The 23,581-nt window shown below is 39.8% G+C and overlaps 1 protein-coding gene across 8 annotated transcripts in view; it reads right to left on the reverse strand.

The window, feature by feature from the left end:
* hoxb3a (homeobox B3a) overlaps positions 1–23,581 on the reverse strand; it is a 56,316-nt gene that overhangs the window by 8,780 nt on the left and 23,955 nt on the right. For 3 of the 8 annotated variants that reach the window (XM_058048368.1, XM_058048367.1, XM_058048375.1), the window contains exons 3-4: positions 16,333–16,535; positions 2,730–2,796 (exon numbers count right to left, since the gene is read on the reverse strand). The gene's annotated coding sequence lies outside the window, so the exon portion shown is untranslated. Of the gene's footprint in view, positions 1–2,729; positions 2,797–16,332; positions 16,536–16,612; positions 16,924–21,563; positions 22,101–23,581 lie in introns of those variants that run through there. The other 5 variants (XM_058048369.1, XM_058048370.1, XM_058048371.1 and 2 more) reach the window with 5 other exon arrangements.

Genomic DNA, 23,581 nt, shown 5'->3' on the forward strand with positions numbered 1-23,581 from the left:
AAAATAATGTTGTGATATCATGAGAAACCAAACATAAAATTGTCATTTTCTTAGAATATTATGGGACTAAAGAATCAAATGAGAATATTAACAAAAAGAATGATGAAGATGACTTAAGATAAAGTTAAAGTATTTGGGATGACATGCACGGAAATGGCCGTCACTGGGAAAAACTTTGGACACGCCTGACGTACTGCAAAGCTGTGTGTGCTAAAACATCAACTAAAGCCTTCACTCATGCTTGATCTCTTTCACAGGCCGTGCAGAAACACCGCTTGTTACTTCTTCCTATCCTTCTGGTATCTGAATGAGCATCTCACAAAAAACACAAACATCTCCAGAATATGACATGAAGAAGAGTGCTCATGTTTCCATGCATGGAAGCCTTCCCTGACACCATAGCACACTGCAACACGTCGAGTATGAGCACTCGTGCAGCAACCACAGGGAAGGTGTCCAACGTGCGGCCTGGAGGAGGGGGTAGGCATTGGCATATTGTAGCACATACCACTGATAAAAACAACCTGTACTCCAACATCTCCCAAAAAGGCATCTTATTCCAGTAGAAGAACGTTGATGATTTTTGTGGTTGTTGACAGTCAATGGAAAGAAGTCCAAGAATGGATTTGAGTGCGAGGCTAGCATATCCAATGAAGCTGCTGTGTTTCAACGACGTACTGAATTACATCTGCAATCAGGCTTGTGTTATTTTCCATCTTTGCCAGTATGCTTCTCACGTGCAAAACAACTCACTAATGCGCCTCTCAGCAGACATTACAGGGTTAAAGGTGGGGCGGGGGGTTGTTTGGGTGTTTTTTTCTGCAACATGTATTCTGCAACATCCTGTTAACTTTGCTTTTGTCACATTTGCGGTGTATAGGAGACACACGAGACACAGTGTGTAGTACCATGACTACTAGTACTACTATTACTACTACTATGTGTGTCTCAACACACTCGCTTCAAGAGATGAGACAAGATTTCAACATGACTTTTAAGAAAAGTCCAATGAGAAAGTATAAAAATGAGAATATATCTATGTCATTTCTAGATCCCTCTGTGTGTATGCTAGCGGCCCCCGTCTCCACCCACTAAGGTACTGTATGACTGACAAAAAGGTTCTATGGAACAAAGATGCTGAGAGCAATGCCCAGAGTGAACTCTCTTCCTGCCAATACTGTATATTGATGATACACTCCATTCTAATTTATGGTGGGATTCATTCATTCATTCATTTATTATCTTCCCGGGTCTGGTGCACACAAGACATCTTATTCTCACGGCCAAATCACTGAATATCTTGTGACATGTCCAACTACAGTATTACTCTAAGAAAACCCCAAAAGCAGTAAAGAACAAACATTTAGCGCCATATGCAGTCCATACATTCAATTTCTCCTATCATGATCACTGACTTATTATTCTATCTCAAGCATATTATACGCAAGACCATACACGCTTGTCACAGGGGGATCCAAAGTGAGTTTGCCACCCAGGGCTATTTTTGATTGGCCCACAGCACATTCTAAAAGAATACTTGGGAACAACAACACCAGCACAAATTGGACATTTTACAAGAATAAAGTGGAAATATTCACAGAAAGAAGTTGTGATTAAATGTCACAATATTATGGTACACGACAATGTCATTTTCTAGCATTAATAAAGACAAAATATCATAATAGTATAGAAAAACAAAAAGAACTAACAAATAAAGTTGTTTCTTCTACATTTAGGGATGCAGAAAAATGTGTGATAATAAACTCCAAATATCATCAGGTCAAATCATGTCAATAAGTAATTGAATCAATTAATATGAGGAGAATATCAGAGTGCCCCCCCCACCACCACCACCAACGACACCTTTCAATGTTACTTCATGCCCCCACCCCACGCTCAGTCTCCATAATCTTCCACGTTTCCCTTTTTATGATTCTCGCCGTGCCTGCTGCCGTTTATGTTCCATAAGATTTATGACTTCTCTCACACACACGAGCGCGTGCCTGCATTCCTGCGCGTGCGTGCGCGTGGCGGGCTTTAAAGAGCAGCCAGCGTGTGCTGCGGGGCTGCATGGGCGTGGGTGGATGGTGGGATGTGAAAACTTGCTCGTCTGCAACTTCACTTTCATTCATTCAAAGGAGCTTTTCTTTTTGTGTGCGGATGAAGAAGTCCTCACTCAGCAAGCTAACATTCATACCTTCTCTTTGCTTATTTGCTACTCATTATTGGATTGACAAACGACAGTGCACGTGAAGAATGGTCGAGAGGCGGGGTTGTTTTTTTTGTTTGTTTGTTTGTTTTGGAGTGCATCGACAATTTGATACCGTCGTAGATACTTTGTTTTTTTTAAAACTCCGAATGACTTGGATGTTTTGGATATAATATACTGTTTGTTAATTATTGTGTTAGTTGACTTAATTAAATATGTTTTATTTGTGAGTGATTGACTGATCGATAGCAAACTGGTTGTGAACATCATTTCCATCAACATTTCAACTTTAGAAAATAAACTAAAATCTTGAACTCTGTTAAAAAAATAATTAATACACGGGGGAAAACACAAGAATGCAGTGATCAATATGTTGAATAATAATCCTAAAGTGTCTTAGCTGCGCGTGCAATAAAAAGTATGCAAGTCAAAGTTTATCCCTTCACGTGCATATGCATGATTGCGTCATAATCCTGCACGAGAGCCAAAAAGAAGATAAATGATATAAATGATAACTCACCGAGAGACTTCCCTCTACGTCCTGGTGCTCGGATGGGAAAGGGCAGCCTTCCCAAGCCTCCTAAGGACTGCACCAAACATACGTGGGAGTTGGGGGGGTGGGAAGTGGGGAGGGAGAGAAAAAAGGTTCCAAATCAAATCAAGAACACAAATATTCTTTCATCGAAGGCATTCAGTTTCAGAGGATCCCGGAAAGTCTTATTGATCTAATCTATAGTCCGTTTATGAATAACAGCACGTGCAGGCCCCATTTGGTCACAGAAAAACACAACCATTTCATCATAAATCATAAAAAAGTGAGGTAAAGTCCGAACCACCAACACCTGAGGAGTTAAACTAGCAACCTACATTCACATCACCATAGAAATAAGCTCTTCTCATGAACAAATATTTATTGATTTATTGACTTCTCCTTTACTTTACCTACTTTATTTACCGCCTAAAATAATATAATCATAACAACAATGATAATAATTCCACTGTCCTCAATGTAAAAACACACATACAATATAAATCATAGAAAAACTCTTATGTATAATCTCTCGTCCTGTATTATTTTTATATATTTTATTCTAGTTTTTTTTTAATTATGAATGATTGTATATTATTAAAAGAGGCGTTTAGGTGTAATAAAAGAGGTAAAACTGAGTAGCCCTGAACTGCAAACTTAAGTTTGCTCAACAATCAACTCGTTGACCCAAATCAACAAACTTCCCCATCCTTTTCCTTCACACGCACTCACGCACATCTTCAGCCGGCGTCCACCTCTGAATGCATCGGGAGTCCCTTCCCGTCCGTCCCTTCTGAGAAGGCGGAGGCGCGGAGCTGCCATACGGTGCTTGCGAGTAGTCCAGACTAGTGTGGAGAATGAGCCAAGTAGCTTCGCTGGCTATAGCTAGTTAGATAGCTAGTTAGCTAACCTGCTAGCTAACCTGCTAGCTAGCCTACTATCTAGCCTAGAGGCCAGACAAAGAAAGAGGACATCCACACACCCTCATCTTGATGAGCCAGCATGTTTACCAAAAGCAAGAAAATCCAACGAAACAAGTTTTTTTCCCTCTAAAGCAAATGTTTCCTGTGTTTATTCAACCTTCCGATGGGAACTCATCGGGAGCTTATCAACACCGAAACAATCAGGGAACATTTTCATGTCGTTTTTAACAGGCTAAAATGATTTATTAAGTTGTTCGTTTCTTTCAAGAAACAACACACACGCTTTGTCTCATAGATGACAAAGTGCACTTGAATTAATATTCTTGTTAATATCAAAATTCGCTTTATATTATGCCTTTTTTACTTTTCAAAACTTTTTTCTTTTCTATTTTTCTTCATTCATTCATTCATTCATTTTCTACCATTTTCCTCACGAGGGTCTTTTTATAGACAAAACAGCAAAATGGAAAAAAGAGCAGTGATTTTAAGACTAAAGACGAAGTGTTGAGTCATAATATTAAAAGAAAAAAATGCATGAAGTTGAAATATTAGAGAAAAAACAGTTGTAATATGAGAAAAAAAACTAAATAAAGCATGAAGTTGCAGTTTTGGAAAAATAGGAAAAGTGCACTAATAAATATATAATAATATAATAGTAAATATATAATAATAAATATTATGAGAATAAAGTGATCATATGATGAGGGAAAAGGTTGAAACATTTGTAAAGATGAAAAAACAAGCAGCAAATGTATGTTCATGTCAGGAGAAAAAGTTGCTATGAATAAAATGCATAACCACCTACAACACAAGCTGATATGCAGTTACTCTACTACTTCTTTCGATATCGAAAACCTCTCAGCATTCACCCCAGTCAGGGTAAGCAGCATAGAAAATATAGATGGATGGATTTTCAAGAAGTTTGGGCACCCCCGCTCTCACCATCAGACCCCAGACTGTGCTGTACATCCCCCCAAGACAGCACACAATAAAGTGGCTAATGATATCTTTCATCAATTAGACATCAACGAGGTGTTCAAGCATACTGTGAAACTCCCAGTGTTTGCTCTTTCAGACACCAATGTAGTCATGCTAATACATGGCTATACGTGTACCCCCCATTGGGAGTCTAGGATTCTCTGCCACGTTGTGGGCATTGACCGCCATCGGTTGACAAATGAGCAAAGAAGTAGTTTTTTTCCAACGTTTCCAACATCTCATCAAATCCACACAAGCATTTTGTTGAAGCTTAATGAGGGTGAACAGTCACACAGCATCACCGCCACCAAGACCACCAACGCTGAGCCACTCAATGGGAAGTGACGACAGCCTGACAGGCCTTCCTCTCAACAGAAGACAAGCATTTCACCAAAGACATGTGAACTGGTGTACCAGTATCACAGTGTAGCAGCGGTTAGCATGTGTAGCAGTTAGCATGTGTAGCAGTGATATCAGTGGTTAGCATGTGTAGCAGTTCGCATGTGTAGCAGTTAGCATGTGTAGCAGTTAGCATGTGTAGCAGTGATATCAGTGGTTAGCATGTGTAGCAGTTAGCATGTGTAGCAGTGATATCAGTGGTTAGCATGTGTAGCAGTTAGCATGTGTAGCAGTGATATCAGCGGTTAGCATGTGTAGCAGTTAGCATGTGTAGCAGTGATACTGGCGGTTAGTATGTGTAGCAGTTAGCATGTGTAGCAGTTAGCATGTGTAGCAGTGATGCCGGTGGTTAGTATGTGTAGCAGTTAACATGTGTAGCAGTGATATCAGTGGTTAGCAGGTGTAGCAGTTAGCATGTGTAGCAGTGATACCGGTGGTTAGCATGGGTAGCAGTTAGCATGTGTAGCATTGATACCAGCAATTACTATGTGCAGCAAATAGCATTTGTAGCAGTGATATCAGCGGTTAGCATGTGTAGCAGTTAGCATGTGTAGCATTGATACCAGTGCTGTTTAGTAAGTAGGGCAGGTTAAAAGCAGAATGAACTGTATTGTTGTCGCACCCAACTCAAGAGTTATTCTTGCTGTGTTCCAGTGAACCTTCCATGAGGAAAAGAACAAGAGAAGTCAAAGTTGCCACTGGTGAAACTGGGAAAGCCGAAGCGGTTTATTGTCTCTCAGCCTCTCCTTGCTGCGACGCCAGCAACTGTGAGGTGGTGTCTGGTTCTTGTCTTCAAACATGGTGTAGTATTTCTCTACATATTTTTGTAGCTTGTATTAAAGTGAACCCTCCCACTTCCTTGTCTTCCGGACACTCCTTTTGCAAGTTTCTTCCTATCCGATGTTGACTTGCAGCCTTTGATGGCTTTCTTTTGTGGGGTCTGGTTTTTAGTTTCTTCCTGGCAGTACAGTAGTTTATTTTGTAATGCAGTGTGAGTATGTAATATATGCTGTGTACTGCAGTATTGCAGTGTATGAACAGCATATTAAAAGTGTGTCTGTCTGAATCCTAAATGTTAAACATATGCAGAGTTTGCCAAAAGCCAACATTATGATCTAATTTTCACTCTAATGGACTGCACGGCTAATGCTAAAAAACAATCGTATTAGAAAACAATAAAAACTTAAATCCAATATACGCTGAGTTCATTGTGCATAATAGAACCCCCCCACTCCCCAAACCCCCCACCTGACCAGAGGTTGTGCTGCACGACTGAGTTTTACATTACGCTTTATCTTCCCCACAATCATTTTTTAACCAACTCTTTTGCTGCTGGCAGGGTCACGCACCGCCCCAAAGTGCTCACCAACAATCCTGGGGGGTGGGGTGTGGGGGGGCACAAAGTCATGCCATCAGCACCTTCCATTCACAGAGAGTTAATGGTTATCAGAGATGCTAATCTTTAACCTCACGCTCAAAGAAAGGCTTGAGATCAGGAGAGCAGGCCTGCAATGGGGGGGGTCCAAGATGGAGGCAGGCTAGTTATACAGTATTTATACTCTATACTGTACTTCATAGCGTCCAACTCAACAGTACTGGCACATGCAGCTGCAATCACCATCAATGATTACATTTATAATAACACAATAATAATCAGCACAGATGCTTACATTTATAATAACACAATAATAATCACCATCAGAATTACATTTATAATAGTGCAATATTAATCACCATTGACGATTACATTTATAATAACGCAATAATAATCACCATCGATGATGACATTTATAATAACGCAATAATAATCACCATTGATGATGACATTTATAATAACGCAATAATAATCGCCATCGATGATTACATTTATAATAATGTAATAATAATCACCATCATGATGACATGTATAAAAACGCAATAATAATCGCCATCGATGATTACATTTATAATAATGCAATAATAATCACCATCATGATGACATTTATAACAACGCAATAATAATCACCATAGATGATGACATTTATAATAACGCAACAATAATCGCCATCATGATGACATTTATAATAACGCAGTAATAATCACCATTGATGATGACATTTATAATAACGCAATAATATTCATAATCGACGATTACATTTATAATAACGCAATAATAATCACCATTGATGATGACATTTATAATGCAATAATAATCGCCATCGATGATTACATTTATATAATGCAATAATCATCACCATCGATGATGACATATAGAATAAAGCAATAATAATCACCATTGATGATGGCATTTATAATGATGTAATAATATTCATAATGCTAAAAATGTAATCATGATAAATGATGACTAAAGGTAGAATGTGTGCAAGGACACCACCTGTAGGTATTCTTATCATGAAGACATATTTGATTATGATGTAATGTTATTCTGTCGTGAATTCCACCCCATTTTAACATTCAATTACTTGAACATTTCCCAACACATTTAAGTAATTCAGGACTTCCCACTGACACATCCTGACACTTTGCTAAGCTTACCCCATTTGGACAGCAAGTGTACAATAATGACAGTTTTTGTAGATGCCACATTTCTTTATGTCTAGATGGGAACGTTCAGCTCCTTGAGGCTCACATTCAGGTTTCTACTTCCCACTCTGCCTTTCCTCAAAGTCCACATTTTCCAAACGTTCCATGTTCCAAATGTTCTTCCCATCCCCGTCATTCAAACACCAAAAACCGTTCTTTTTCCCACGTCCTAAAAAACGCCAGCTTGGGGGAATTCCACATTCTTCACACCAGAAATTCGTTGAAAAGAACATTTCTCATCCAATTTTAACACTTTTACCATGACTCAATGCATGAAAATGACACGTGCTTCATGACAGGACGCACAAAAGAATCATCAAAGAATCTGATTGGCTTGCAGGTTGGCGGCCATGTTTGATTGTATAGTCTCTAATTGGTCGTGGGCAGTGGGCTTTAAAAAGACAACGGGGTGTACTTTGGACACCAAATATGAACAAATATATTGGCGTGCGTCATATTCCAATCATATTTGGGTCTCGGGAAATGTATAATTTATCATTAGTCGTTTTGCAATCAATGAAGAGAAATATTGACCTCTATTGGTATGTATTGAAGTATATTTGACTGATGAGATTATATAGAAGAGAATACAACGTGATTGGGTTGAACATCCCGTCAGATTAAAATATATACAAATGTCCATCTTGGCAGCATCAAACACCTGGCCGTAACTTGAGGACGGACAGAAGGAGAAGGAAAGAGGAAAGGAAAGACAAAAGGAAGAGGGGAGTGGGGGGTGCCTGTGAGTAAACAATCTTTTCACGCCGCCATAAATCACACAGCAGCTAAGATGGATCTTCTTTCTTTACACCTGGCTGTCACATCCCTCTTTACTTCCACCTCACGCACACGTACACGCACACGCACGGCAAAGAGTGAGAGAAGGGCGTCTTGCATGTTACCTATCCCGAGGCGTCTGTCTGCAGCGGAGAGAGGCAAGCAAGTTTGCCTAAAGAACGAGCGCGGGATTGGGTACGTGCACCAAACGGACACAACTTACCTGCACTCTGTCTGATATTCTGCATGTCCTTGCAGCGAAGCGGAAGGATTAAAAGGAAGAGGAGCGTGCCCGGATGCTCCCGTGCGCTCCGGTGCGTCATGACGCACCGACGCTGCCGCCATTCCCGCTCCTTCCCGGCAACACAAGAAACGTGTGGCCTCTTTTCAGGCAGCTAGAAACGCGCAGGCGCTCTTTCTGTGTGTTTTCCCTGCACTGCGCTGAATGCAGACATTTTAGTCCCAGAGCAGATCGGGTTTTTTTTCTTCAGCAGCGGCTATCCGGTTTCCAGCTTCCACATGTTCCTTTATGCTTCCATGTTTTCCTCCTTTGCTATGTCAGTCTGCCAAACAGATAAAGCATTTCTATTTTTTTTAAAGGCTAAAAAAAAGATGTGAAATATGTGTAGAGATAAAGCCTTCTGATTTTGCTGCTGGTTTGATTTCCATATAGGCCTTTTTGCACTTGAATTTGTCCGCTTGTGTGCGCGTGTACGTTGCCTTCCCACGCGCATAGACAAAGGCGCCGTGACATGCCTGTGCGCGTGGTGGTTGTGGGGTGGTTAGATGTTTGTTGAATCTGTGGTTAACATTTATGTTTATGATTTATGTCAAATTTTATTGATGTCTGTCTCACTTTAACTGGTCTTTTTAATCTTGATTACTGTGCTAGAAAGTTTCATTTTCTTATCAACTTCATCATTTTATCTATAATATACTCTGTATTTATATGTCCATTGTACAATAATTCTATTATTTTATCTATAATATACTCTGCTTGAAAATGTTTATTATGCAATAAAGCGATTTGTATGTATAATACGGTCTGCTTTAAGAGGTCATGTTTCCATAATTTTTACTGCTGTAATTATTATATATTGTTTTTATTTGCTCTTCATTATAACCGCACAATGTTTACCATGTCAACTTTCACTCTTCGTCTATTTATGTCTTCGTTATTGAAGAAGTTACTTCTATATATATAATATGTCTATGTTTCCAAGGCGGCACGTGTGGCCTTTTATTGCCGTAATGTTTCGCATATAGGGAATGAGGAAATCGGTAAGTTAAAATAAGCTTCCGGCTCCGTTTTGGACATGATATTGAATAAATATTGTGAAATATTGTATACGTATTGTAAGCATTTACATGAATGTAAATTTCATGAGCAAATCCAACCATATTAATAAACCTTCACTTCCACACGGAATGTTAAATGTTACAACATTTGCATGATACATATTATAGCTAAAAATATATTGACTGTAATATATACCATATGATAAAGTGTAATCTAGTAGACTTTGGTGTGTTTACACGCCAAATATGAAAGTATGACTATAGATAATCTTCTTTTGACGGTTTGTTGGTGATTTCTGACTGCACGTGCAGGCTCGTGAATGGAGATAAGCTAGCAAGAGACGACATCCTTCCTCCTTTTCCCCCCCTCCTCCTCCTTCTCCTCCTGCCTGGCGTGCGTGTAATGGATGGCAGACAAGACGCCATGTCGTTTCTCAACAGCCTCCCAAATATTTCAAGTATTTGACTGGCGGGTTTGATGTGGCCTATCACTAGCATCCCGCTAGTCCCAGCAGATAACACCTCAGGATGGCTAACATCAACACCTCTCAGTCTGCTCACTCATCATATACTACTCACTACTCCTTCTGTCAGGAGTAGTACAGGAAAATACACATACCACATCATAACTACTCTTACACTAACACAAGAATTATTGCATACTTTGTATTATTTGTATTTATGATTTCTTCTTGATTATTGTTGATCATATATGCTCGACTTTACGGTAAATTTTGAACGTTTTTGTCAACTCGATTGAATAATAAAGATTCAGTATTGTCTTGCAGTAATAGTACATGATAATACAAGCTATTGGAGGTGGATGACTGTATGACATGTATATAATATTTTATTCTTGCGTGGATTGATATATATATATATATATATATGTTGATATGCCAAAATTATATTTTTTAGGTTATTTTCATGAATTCATATTGTTGTTATTATATTTTAATATTGGAAAAAATCAATGGGGGGCTTGGAAGGATTGAAATGATAGGGATTTATTTTGATCAGTATCATTATTATCATATATTTCAGTATGTTATTAATGCCAAAGTGTAGCGTTATGGATAAAATGTATTATTCTTGTTTTGCACGTGTTTTTCTCTTGATGATGAAATTAAGTCTCCGGTATCGGTATATCGGCATTACCGGGTCCTGTATTGATATGTGCAGTATCAGCCGTCGGCACGTGCAACAATAATGCTTTGTGCAAAATGTCTGCTTTTCATGATGGCAGGATGCGCGTGCATGCGTGGTGGTGGTGGGGGGGGTGAAGATGGAGGCATGGGGACAGCCTCATCAATAACCAATCCAATAAAATCATACTACATTTGAAAAATGATTGTAGTATTTCTATACTTATATTTAATTCATATATGTATTTTGTTCATATATATATTGTTCATATATATTCAATATAATATATATTTCATATTTTTATTTCAAGTGTTCAGTGGGTTCTTCTATTTTTTTTTAGGATTTGGACAATATTCCATAATCATGGATGATGGGTGGATGGATGGATGGATGGTCCTACCCCCCGCCTCCCTGCCGGATGCTTTTATAGGAGAGTCCACGTGCATCCTATTCTCTTCTCTCACCCACAGCAGCAGCTTGACACTACGCCACAACAATACACACTATACCCCCATATACCCCAATATACCCCCATATACCCCATACCACGTGCAAGTTACAAAAAATACATAAATACATACACAGAAAAGGAAATGAAGGATATGGTATCATAAACATCATAAACAACACACACACAAATAAACACACTCTGCTCACCATCAGTAACACAAGTATGGATGGATGGATGGATGCAATATATACAGTATATATACAGTATATATACACAGTATGTGTCGATGGATTGGTGTATGGTATATATGGATGAGGAGAGTGTGTGTGGGGGGGTGTATGTGCAGACAGGAAGTGTTGTGATAAAGATGAAAATAAAGTGATTTGATAAAGTGTTTGTTCAGATCTAAAAACACACTGATGATGTGATGTGATGTGATGATGATGAGAAAGAGAGAGAGAATGAGGAAATAAAGCTTTTGGTGGGGGGGCGTAAGGGGTGGGAGGGGTATATTTACCAGGCCGGATGATTCAGTGAGATGGATGCGGCGTCGAAGGAGCGTGTTCCCCCCCACGCTGGTCCTCCTTCTTCTTCCTCGATTCTCACGTTATGTCCACGCACACTCACATTTGTTTTATTTCTCTCTCTCTCTCTTTCTCCCTCTCTCTCTCTCTCTCTCTGTCTCGCTCTCTCTCTCTCGCTCTCTCTCCTCCCTGCTGGGGGGCGGGTAATTATTTACTCTCCTTTTTGTCACCACGCTCAAATCACAGAAGAATAAATCTCATCTTCTTGCACTGGTTTCATAACGTGGAAGTCAATGATTGCTTAGTACTTCCACATTCTTCACTTCTAGGAATGTTCCACATCTTCCAACTCTTTCAAAACATGAAAACATTCACGTCATTCCAAATTTTCAAGCTGACTACTCTCTATATATTCCCACTTTTCCCAGTATTCCACCTCGGACCTCTCTCATCGTCCAACAATTCCTCATGTTTTCATATTTCATTCAATTCTATTTGACAAAAAAAGAGAAAAACGCCTTCATTGTGATTTTATGGAATTCCAGATTTCATTATTTTTCCTCATCACCTTAACTGCCAGAGGCTACACTCCATACACAACCCATCTTTTTATCCTCACACATTACTAACATCATCTCATCATATTCCTCCATTGGTTGCACGCTCCCACCTCTCCTAATAATAATAATAACATCACAATAAATATAATGAATCATATAATAGAGTGTGAAAGTGAAGGTCTCTAAATAAAAACAAAAGACTGCCTTTCTGCCCCCCCTCTCCAACCACCCCACCCCCATGCTGTGTCTCCTGCTTGGGTCCCGGGCTGGAAGGAGCGTATACAACAATGAGGCCGACCTTGTCTGCTTCGGCAAACATTTCAAGGTCAAACAAAGCATCCTCCATCGACTCCATATATGGAGTAATACACACATATACTGCAGTACGACCACACAAACGTGTCATACTCTTTTAGATATCATGGCATCATTTATAATAATTCCAATGAAATAAGAAATATCAAAGAATATTGCAATGACAAGATGCCATGAAGAAATAGAATATTTGCATCGATTAAATGTATTATTACATGTATTAGATTATAAATGTGTATAACAGATATTTTCTATGTGATATCAGTACATACAATGCCAATGCATGCATTCAAAACATTGATATGAAATTTGACAAATATGTGCAGGTTTTCAGGTTGTATAAAATGGATAATGAAGTACTGTAATACTGTAAATAATTGCTGTTTTGCATGCAGATATTGTCTGATGTTTTGCATTAATGAAGCATTCACAAGGAGCAAGATGGAAGGAAACATTTGCAGCGACGCTCATCAGCATCCCGGCGGCTATGATAAAAAAAAGGCCTCACGCTTTTCTCCAACAAAAACGTTCAAGACTTCAAGAATGAAAAGTGAGAAAGTAGCATGTGATGATGCTAGTACGTTATATATCCAGGCCGTATGACTGTCCTCCATGTTTAGATAGGAGGGTCTTTTATCTCTTTACATGTGGACGTCACGCTGAAGTTCCCCGCTGACGGCTCGCTAACCTTCGCCTTTCCTGTCAAACGTGAACTTGTCTTTCAATGCAAAGAAATATTTATCTCCACTATTTTTTGATGCTCACCTAAATATATTTGAAGATGTTCATGTGATGAAAGACACGTTCCACAAAAATAGCACATTTTCTGCAACATTATTTTCAAAACAAAACAAAACCTAAAACATATTATAACATAACATTCATTCATTCATTTACTACCGCTTAGAGCCTATCCCAGCTGTCTTTGGGCGAGAGGCCGGATACACCCTGGACTGGTCGCCAGCCAATCACAGGGCACATATAGAGAAACAACCATTCACACTCACATTCATACCTATGGACAATTTGGAGTGGCCAATTAACCTAGCATGTTTTTGGAATGTGGGAGGAAACCGGAGTACCCGGAGAAAACCCACGCACGCACGGGGAGAACATGCAAACTCCACACAGAGATGGAATTGAACTCAGGTCTCCTCGCTGTGAGGCCTGCGCGCTAACCACTCATCCGCCATGCAGCCTATAACATAACATCATTATTAATATAACCCTACAGCCTTGTTGTCATGTATGTTTAGATTTGAAAATTTCTCAAACCATATACCATATTCATACATATATAATGTATATACTGTATATACATGGCGTCCACCTCTGACTTGGCCTCTTTGGTTGAGGTTTTCAGCGCAATAAGACATTTTTTGGCCAGCGCTTCTGCAAGAAGCATGCAAGCAATTAGTCTACCAATTAGCCAGCGTGGTGCTCACCCTCCCCGCTGGGCCCTGCTGCTGACTTCTACTGCATACTTACATACGTCCATACGTAGACTTACATAACATGCATGCACATATTGTACTTATATATACATAGTAGAGTAAAGGTGTGGCTTAGGCCTCTTTTTGTTTTTAGGTTTGTCAATATTTTTCTGAGAAATGTGTCAGTGATGCTAGAAGAATGGAATATTTGACGCGTATTCTTCTAAAGTTAGCATCTGGCGTTTTTTTTTATTTGTGAGAGGTTTCCCAGGTGACTTTTATTCCCGTTTCCATCTGATTGCTCTAACGTTGGCTTTTCCCAAGCCAGCCACTATGACTGGATCCTGGAATGGATATGGCGCGCAATGTAATGTATACCATAATGTAATGTAAACCATCGAGAGGTCAACTATGGCCTGAATGTGACCCCCTCCCAAAAAAAAAGATTGGTTCGATGGCAGCTGGCCTGTGACGTGCCCATAAGTTCCAGTGCCCTGAAGGAGGCATGTTTGGACTAAGGGGGGGGGGGTGGAGGTCTGGGAATTTAGGGAGTGAGTGGAGGATTCAGAACCCTTAACGCAGGGAGGGGGATAGCCACAGGTCAGAGTCACTGGACCTCATCGGTCAGAAAACTCTGTCCCCTGTTTGAACCCCCGTCAGACCACGGAGCCCCCGCTCACCGTGCTGCCTTCCTAAAACAACCACAGATTTTCCCATCATTTATTCCGCCCCTTTGGACTTGTTCCTTCGGAATCCTGCTCAGGTGAGAACAGACAGCAGAGGCCATTGTTTGCAAAAAAAACATCATTGTAACCCCCACACCAAACACCGACCAAACCCCATAAATGCTGGAGAAATGGGAACTTTGAGGATGTTGGAAATTTCATCCTGAATTTTTTGATGCTGTGATGAGTTGAAAGATGTGGGAATTTCTTTTTCCATTGGAATTTTGGAGCAGGAAGAGGAGTAATTCTGAGAAACCGGTCAATCTTTGGAAACAATGGAGTGAAAGGGAATTGGTGTCATGGAAAATGTATGGTTGGGGGGGTAAGTAAATTGGATGAATGGAAAATCTAACACGAACGGAATGTTTTCAGGTTGGAAAATGAGTGGAGAAACGTGGACTGCTGTTATGGAAAATGTCTATTTTTGTCCAATTGTTTGTCCACGTGTCCTGGCTCAGGTGTTTTTGTGTTGGAATGATTTGGTGTGGAAATGTTGGCGTTCATTTCTAAAGGGAATGTAGAGTTATGGAAAATGGGAAAGTAGGTGAATGTCAAAAAGTGGAGATGAAAAAAAAAACACACAATAATTAATAATGATAATAATATATGTGTTACATATGTGTGTAAAATATGAATTATATCATCATAATAATAATATACATGTTATTATAAAAAGATGGGTTACATAATAATGATAATATGGGAGACATAATAATAATAATAATAATAATATATGAGTTACATACTAATAACATATGGGTAATATAATAATAATATATGGGTTACATCATAACGTGTGTAACATGGTTATATCATCATTATAATAATATGGGTGTCATAATAATAGTATGAGTTACATAATAATAACATACGGGCCATATAATAATAATAATAATGTATGAATTGTATATTTATAATTATAATATGGGTGTTATTATAATAATAATAATATATGTGTCATATAATATAACAATAATAATAATATATGGGTTACATAATAGCGTGTGTAACATGGTTATATCATCATCACAATAATATCAGTGTCATAATAATATGAGTTACATAATAATAACATATGGGTCATATAATAATAACAAATGTCTAATTCAATAATAAGAAGAAGAAGAAGATATGTGATAATAATAAGCTCCATAATAATACAGTATAATAATAAGTAATAAGATACTCCAGCGATTCAGTGAATTCCACAAATGGAAACATAATTATGAAGAAACGTGTTGGCAGATGTATACGTGAAGCCTTTGAGGCGGGGGTGAGGGGGTGCAGTGGGCCCCATAAACACAGGAGGAAGTCGAAAAAACACAACACACACACTCCAACACAAACAAAGTCCGCCAAAAGTTCTTGCGAGCAAGAAAAATACAAATCAAAGATGCCCTCTGACCCCAGCAGACACCCCCATCAGGACAGCAAAAGCATGAAGGAAGAAGATCAGTGAGGAATAAAAAGATGAACTTTACCTTGGAAGTCATCTTCCTCTCTCCTCTTCTTTCTTCCCAGAAACCCAGAAAGGTTTTCCTTCTTCCATGTGAACACCAGAAAGGAGTCTCTGGGAAAAGCTTCTTTCTGGAGTGTTAAGTGTGTTTTTGGGGGTTGGGGATGTCTTCCAAGACGTTTTCTTTCTGTGGCGTCCTTCTGTTCCTCCTGGCAGAGGGGGCCGCGTCTGCAGGACCACAATAGGAGAAGAAAGGTGTTGAAGAAGAAGACGTGATTAATGATGATTTCTTGTATAATTCTCACATTTCTCTTCCTCAGTGACCCCCCTCTCCCAGTGATGCCGCTCAACTTTTCACGGGGTGAGGAGGGCATCCCCACTAGAAAATATCCCCAAAGGAAAGAAAGCAACAGAAGGTCCAGCTGATAGAGAAAGGACGCATCATTTATCAGATTTAGCAGGGCTTCAATATGTGCGGTAAAATCATGGAACACATTGAGTGGGGACTCATTGACAGACACAATACCCCCCCTCCCCAGCCCTATTCAGCCTGCCATCGCTGACACTGATCCCATACCCAAACTTGCTGCTCTCATTGGTCTGCATGGTAGTATTTCATATCATATACACCACCATTTCATTCACAATAAAACACATGAAAAATGAAATCAACAAAAAAAGGATTTCTTTATTTTAAACCCTCATGTATATTGTGTTGGTGGTGGGGGGGGGGGGGGGGTTACAATACAGCCAATAAACCACAAGAGAAAAGACACTACAAAAATCCCAACACATTCTATTTTTTTTTTTGGAAAAAAAAAAGTCAAATCATCAAAACATTGACGTGAATGATTGTGCAACTATTACAGTACCATAAGAATGATAGTAGTAGTAATACTGTATTCATTCTTTCACTGTGATATGGATTTCACAGCTGGTATCGCATGTATCGATATTTCCGTATCCACCAGCTCCTCCATAGTATACAAACACACTGCACGTCCTAGCATTCGCTTACTTTTGGGGTAAGCAAGAATGGCTACTGTACATAAGGTACTTTCAATGCTGGTATCAATGGTGTACACATGTAAAGGAGCTGGTATCAATGGTGTACACACATAAAAGAACGGTTATCAATGGTGTACACACGTAAAGCAGTTGGTATCAATGGTGTACACATGAAAAAAAGTTGGTACCAATGGTGTACACACGTAAAGAAGTTGGTATCAATGGTGTACACGTGAGAAGAAGCTGGTATCAATGGTGTACACACGTACAGAAGTTGGTATCAATGGTGTACACACGTACAGAAGTTGGTATTAATGGTGTACACATGAAAAGAAGCTGGTATCAATGGTGTACACACATAAAAGAACTGATATCAATGATGTACACATGCAAAGAAGCTGGTATCAGTGGTGTACACGCATAAAAGAACTGTTATCAATGGTGTACACATGTAAAGAAGCTGGTATCAATGGTGTACACATATAAAAAAGCTGGTATCAATGGTGTACATACATACAGAAGCTGGTATCAATGGCGTACACACATAAAAGAACAGTTATAAATGGTGTACACATGTAAAGAAACTGGTATCAATGGTGTACACATGTAAAGAAGCTGGTATCAATGGTGTACACAGGTAAAAGAACTGTTATCAATGATGTACTCATGCAAAGAAGCTGGTATCAATGGTGTACATGCATAAAAGAACTGTTATCAATGGTGTACACATGTAAAGAAGCTGGTATTAATGGCATACACACGTAAAAGAATTGTTTGCAATGGCGTACACACATAAAATAAGCTAGTGTCAATTCCGTACACATGTAAAGAAGCTGCATGATATCAATGGTGTACACATGTAAAAAAAAAAGCTGGTATCAATGGTGCACACACGTACAGAAGCTGGTATCAATAGCGTACACACATAAAAGAACTGTTATAAATGGTGTACACATGTAAAGAAGCTGGTATCAATGGCGTACACATGTAAAGAAGCCGGTATGAATGGCGTACACACATGATAACTAATCTCGGAGACGTGTGTACATGCCAGTGCAAATCTTCCTGCTCCTTTTCAGAACAGCACAAATGTAAAGACGTGGCGTTTGTACCAAATAAACAACAACTTAGTGTAGCGGTATATACAGCTTGTCTCCCACCTTTGCAATGGGACAAGAGTTCCACTTCAGAAGACAATGTATTTTAAATTGACAATGTCAGTTAAATGAATAAAAATGTATTTCATCATTTTGCCGGCCCCCATTTGCTTATTGTCTAGTGTCTCCTGCCCCCCCCCCCATTAATTATTGATTGTAATACTTGAGTTGCACATGGTATTGACACCATATTATACTACTATTATATTTACTGTATATAACATACAGTTGATACTGTTTCATTGGATTTCAGCGTCCAGTTAGGTTTTGCTGCACGCTGCAGTGGTCTTTGATAAGCAGGCAGACAGTAGATAAATGTGCAGGGGGGGTTTCTTTGGCAGGGGGCCCGGGGAGAAATCAAGCAACATGTAATAGGGAATCTTCTCCAGGCCGAGGAATACGAGCGCACCAATTTGGGGGGGGCACATTTTTAGTTGGAAGTTCATGGAGAAGAATGCTATTTTCTCCGCCCCAGCCCCCCACCCCCCGCCTTCTCCCCTCTGTAGTTTTCGATAGCTGCTAAGAAGAAAATGAAAATTAATACGGGAGCCCAGCCTTACAAAAGAAGTCATTCGTCTTGTTGATTATCTATTTGCTTGTCAGGGTTTGAGCTATGGCGCCGGCCCCGGCCCCCTCTTTACAATAAAAAAAAGAAAGAAATCAAGCACACACGCGCACACGCGCACACGGACGAGAAAACACTTGACGTCAGAAATGTTAGTGGAATGGATCAGCTTGCTGTTGATGAAGGGAGGGAAGGTGGCTCGGTGATTTCAGAGCAGATTACTCTGATTATTCATCTGCCGACAACACACAAAATCCATCATGCTACGGCGCGTGGAATTACACTCCTTCTGCACGTCACATGACTCACCGGCACGCGCCGAGCACCTTGATTCCATCCAATCATCATCAAGTTTTTTTTTTCACACATTATTTACATGGCACTCATATTAGTGGCACAGAAAATACACAACTTATTAATAACATGTTTGATTACTTCTATAGAAAATCATTTTTGGATGTCAATGTAATAGACTCAAATTATAAGATCATAAATTGGTCCACGTTTCAATAAAAGACTTTGCAAGCTGTCGATTATTAGGCTTTATAAAAAATGACATCAATAACTAACAATTCATCACAAAATAAACAGCTAATAAGAGTAGAAGTGAGGTCATATTGTGTATTATAACTAACAATTCATCGCAAAATAAACAGTGAGGTCATATTGTGTATGATATCGTATATGGACATACTGGTACATATGTATCTCTATAAAACTGTTTCTTCTGTGTTTTTCCATCGGTGCTCAAACTAAATAAAGATGAAATACGGATAAAAAGATGAAGTATTATTTGGCAACAAATATTCTTTGAAGTTTTTCTCATCTGCTGTAATGAGCAACAACTCGCTCATCGCCAAATAAAAAGGTTTTCTTCATGAAAAGTATTTAGTATTTACAATATTTCTACTGCACGTGACGTATATTATCATGAATGATTGTTATTATTATTAGTAGTAGTATTATTATTATTAGAAGAAGAAGAAGAAAGGGCTCCTATTGTTTTTGTGATGAAGAACGCCTTGTATGTTGAAAAAGAAGAAGAAACAGAACCTTCACGTCATGGCTTTCAAACGAAAGGTATAATAATAATAATAATAATAATAATAATAATAATAATAATAATAATAATAATAATAATAATAATAATAATAATAATAATAATAATAATAATAATAATAATAATAATAATAATAATAATAATAATAATAATCCTTCCCTTCCTAAAACACCACCAGCATGGTGGAGTTAGAGCTGGGGGGGGGGGGTAGTCCTAGTAGGACCTTGGCGTCGGGCACTTTGTGATCCTTCTGGTGATCTGCGTGTACAGCGTGTGCGCGAGCTCCCCCCTGCGCCTGCGCGTCAGGTATAGCGACTGAAGTGGAACTCCTTCTCCAGCTCCAGGACCTGCTGGCGCTTGTAGGCCGTCCGGGACCGCTTGGGCTCACCCCCCCCCCCCCCTCCCCCGTGTACTTAGAAGTCACTGTGGGGGGGCGACAAACACAACCTCTTACGAGATGTACCACTACTACTACTACTACTACTACAATCATGACATACTTAATCCCATACTATAATTTCAGATACATGCTGTTATGTATTCATACGTAGCTGTATATATGTGCATATCATATACATGTATTACACACAAAGGTGATTTCCATTCATAATCCAAACATGTATTACCTAAAATAAATAATAATCATCATGTCATTATATAAATAATTCATTATAAAAGATGTATATCTATATGTATATGTATGCAATATATCCCCAATACATTCAATTGAAAAAAGGGAATGTTTATTGATGATGATTACACTGTTGCACTTTTATCATTTGTTGAAGTTTGGTTGTGCACTCATGCCCAGTACAGTCATGTATTATCTTGTGTATTCATGTGTGGCATGCATTACATACCTAATTTTATTCATTGATAAATATAGCAATGAAATGAGTTAAGTAGAAATAGTGCATATAGATGGCACATGTGTGTTTCTAGGGAAAGATTATGATTGGCCTGCCAGTAGAAGACGTGTTGTGATTGGATAAAGGATGAAGCACGTGGAGGCGTGCTCTTCCCTCATAGGACCAAAGACGCCAGCCTGCACGAGCCCCTTTAAAAAAGGAGGGGGGGGGGGGGCAGGTCTCGTACATTATTTGTGTCATCTTGGAGGGGGGTCTCGTTCGAATAAAACAAAGAAGCAGCTATACTGAGCGTAAACATCACGAGGTGTTGAGCGAGGATATGGAAGATCAAAGATGGAGGAATATTGTGGTTTTACTGGCAGATCCACAAAGAGGAATATATCATCTACCATAAAGCTAAAACACGCAGTGGAGGAGTTTATACAAGCCCGCCACTTAAAATCAAATTAGCAGCACATAAAAGCTAACTTATGAGTCGTCGTAGAAGGCGGAACCCCCCAACCTGCCTGCCACCGGACGTCAAGAAGCTCATAAACATTTATGGGGGGTGTAATGATGTTGGCCTTGCTTGCCTCGTAAATCTCCCGGCACACTTACCCTACTTCACGTGCGCTTTTCCTCATCCACTGGTACACCGCCTGGTCCTGGGGGGCGCCCTCGCGGCGGCGGGGTAGGTGTCACCGGGGAGAAAAGCTCGGAGGCGGCCCGACGAGGCAAGTACGTCGGATGCGGCCGGTAGACGATGGAGTCCGAATGCGCGAGCCTGCGGTAGCCGTAGTAGTCCTGGGAGTGCGGGGGCGGGAAATGCTTCTCGCACGGCGGGAACTTTGGCTCCACATAATCGGACCTGATCAAACAGGAGCTCGTGACCATTCACGTGCCAAACATCTCTTCACCCGCCGCCGCTTCCCTTCGAGCCCCCCACTTTCTGGCAACTAAGTTAGCACACCACGTGACCACCTGCAACCAATGGTGAGCCACCATCCGAGGAAACACGAGAGGACAAAATGAAATGTGTGCCTGTGCACACATCCTGTATTTTACAGCATATTCTTCATATTTATACTTCTCTCCCAACATGCATGATAAGTTAATATTCACATATAGTAAATATTCTACTCTTCTTTATCTGGATGAAACAATACCAAAGCAGAATAATAGGGATAATCATTGATCAACGCATCATTATACAGCTATTATTTCACCCACTACAACATGTCTTCTACGTTGATGTTACTTTAATATTTATATCTTAATTCCTTATTGAATATTCACATCACTTTTATCATTTATTCTTCATTCGTGTAGTACATAGTGTATCATATGATACATTATGTGCTTTATTCTTGATGATGAAAATGTTGCAGTGGGAATGCTCCTGCATTCTAAGATTTTATTCTCATCATAACGGATCATGTTTCTTTATTCCATGTGGAATATTCCCTGCAGGGTGGCAATAAAGGTCGAGCTGCACGCCACAAAAGTTCCCCCGGCTACCCTTTGGATACCGCCGTGTTAATAACACCAATGGGCGAAAATAACATTATGTGCAAAATAAAGCAGCACTTTCACTTCATATTCTTAAACACAAATACAAAATAAAGCAGTTGTGTGTGTGTGTGTGGTGGGTCGGGGCAGGGGGGTAGGATGAATATGAATTTGGCGAATTAACAGCCATATATGAAAAATATGATGCCTCCTAGAGCTCAGCAGCATAACTCCACCTGACCGATATCACACACAAATATAGCCGTCCCTAGCACACGCGCACACACACACGTGAAATCCCCAGATGAACCGTATACTGTCGTTTCTCATCCAAATTATGAATAAAGACAGTCCGCGTCTCCGAGGGGGCGTGACCTCTGCATGCTAGGCCTTTTATTGAATCGAAAAAGTTTTTTTCAAAAAGCAAAACGTGCAAAAGTTTGCATCCAGAATCGGAGGAAGTTGAAAAGGGCGCCATTTGCGGCCTACTGACTGCACGTGCAGGCGGGCCAGTCCATCGATGCGTGGTCAATCGATCCACTATATACTCCCCTAGAAGCGAATTTGTGATAGCTTGCAGGATTTGGACACAAATCCGGATCTACAGGGTAGATATAGAAGACACAGAGAAGTCTCTCGGATCGCCCGCTTGCTGCACTCGTGCAGCCTTCTGTAAGTTACCGTAATACACCGTGAAAACACTCATCTGCTCCTGTCAATGTTTACTAAATCAAAGCATATGAAAATATTGGGGGGGATGTCACCAGATGTGGCAATATAAGAACGTGAAATCTCACTCAGAAAAAAATATCTGGCCTGGGATGATCATAAATCAATCAATCAATGAGAATGACGTGGATAATCAATATGTTGCCCTGTGCATGCGTGTAGGCGAGTTCACTCTGTGCATTGCTTTCAGCACCGTGCTGCGTTTGTCCCATAGAACAAGGGCATGAAGGGAGTGAGGCCTTCTGTCAGTCATACAGTCTTATATTTGTCTTTGTATAAAGTTCACTCATGATGCTTTGTCTTGGCCTGCATGGCTCGGCCTTTGCCATGACATATCTGCTTTGTCATGGCGACAGGTGAGGGCGTGGTCACCTTGACCTCTCGACCTGCCCTTCCTC

The sequence above is a fragment of the Doryrhamphus excisus genome, chromosome 15 (assembly GCF_030265055.1).
Source record: "Doryrhamphus excisus isolate RoL2022-K1 chromosome 15, RoL_Dexc_1.0, whole genome shotgun sequence".
NCBI lineage: Eukaryota > Metazoa > Chordata > Actinopteri > Syngnathiformes > Syngnathidae > Doryrhamphus > Doryrhamphus excisus.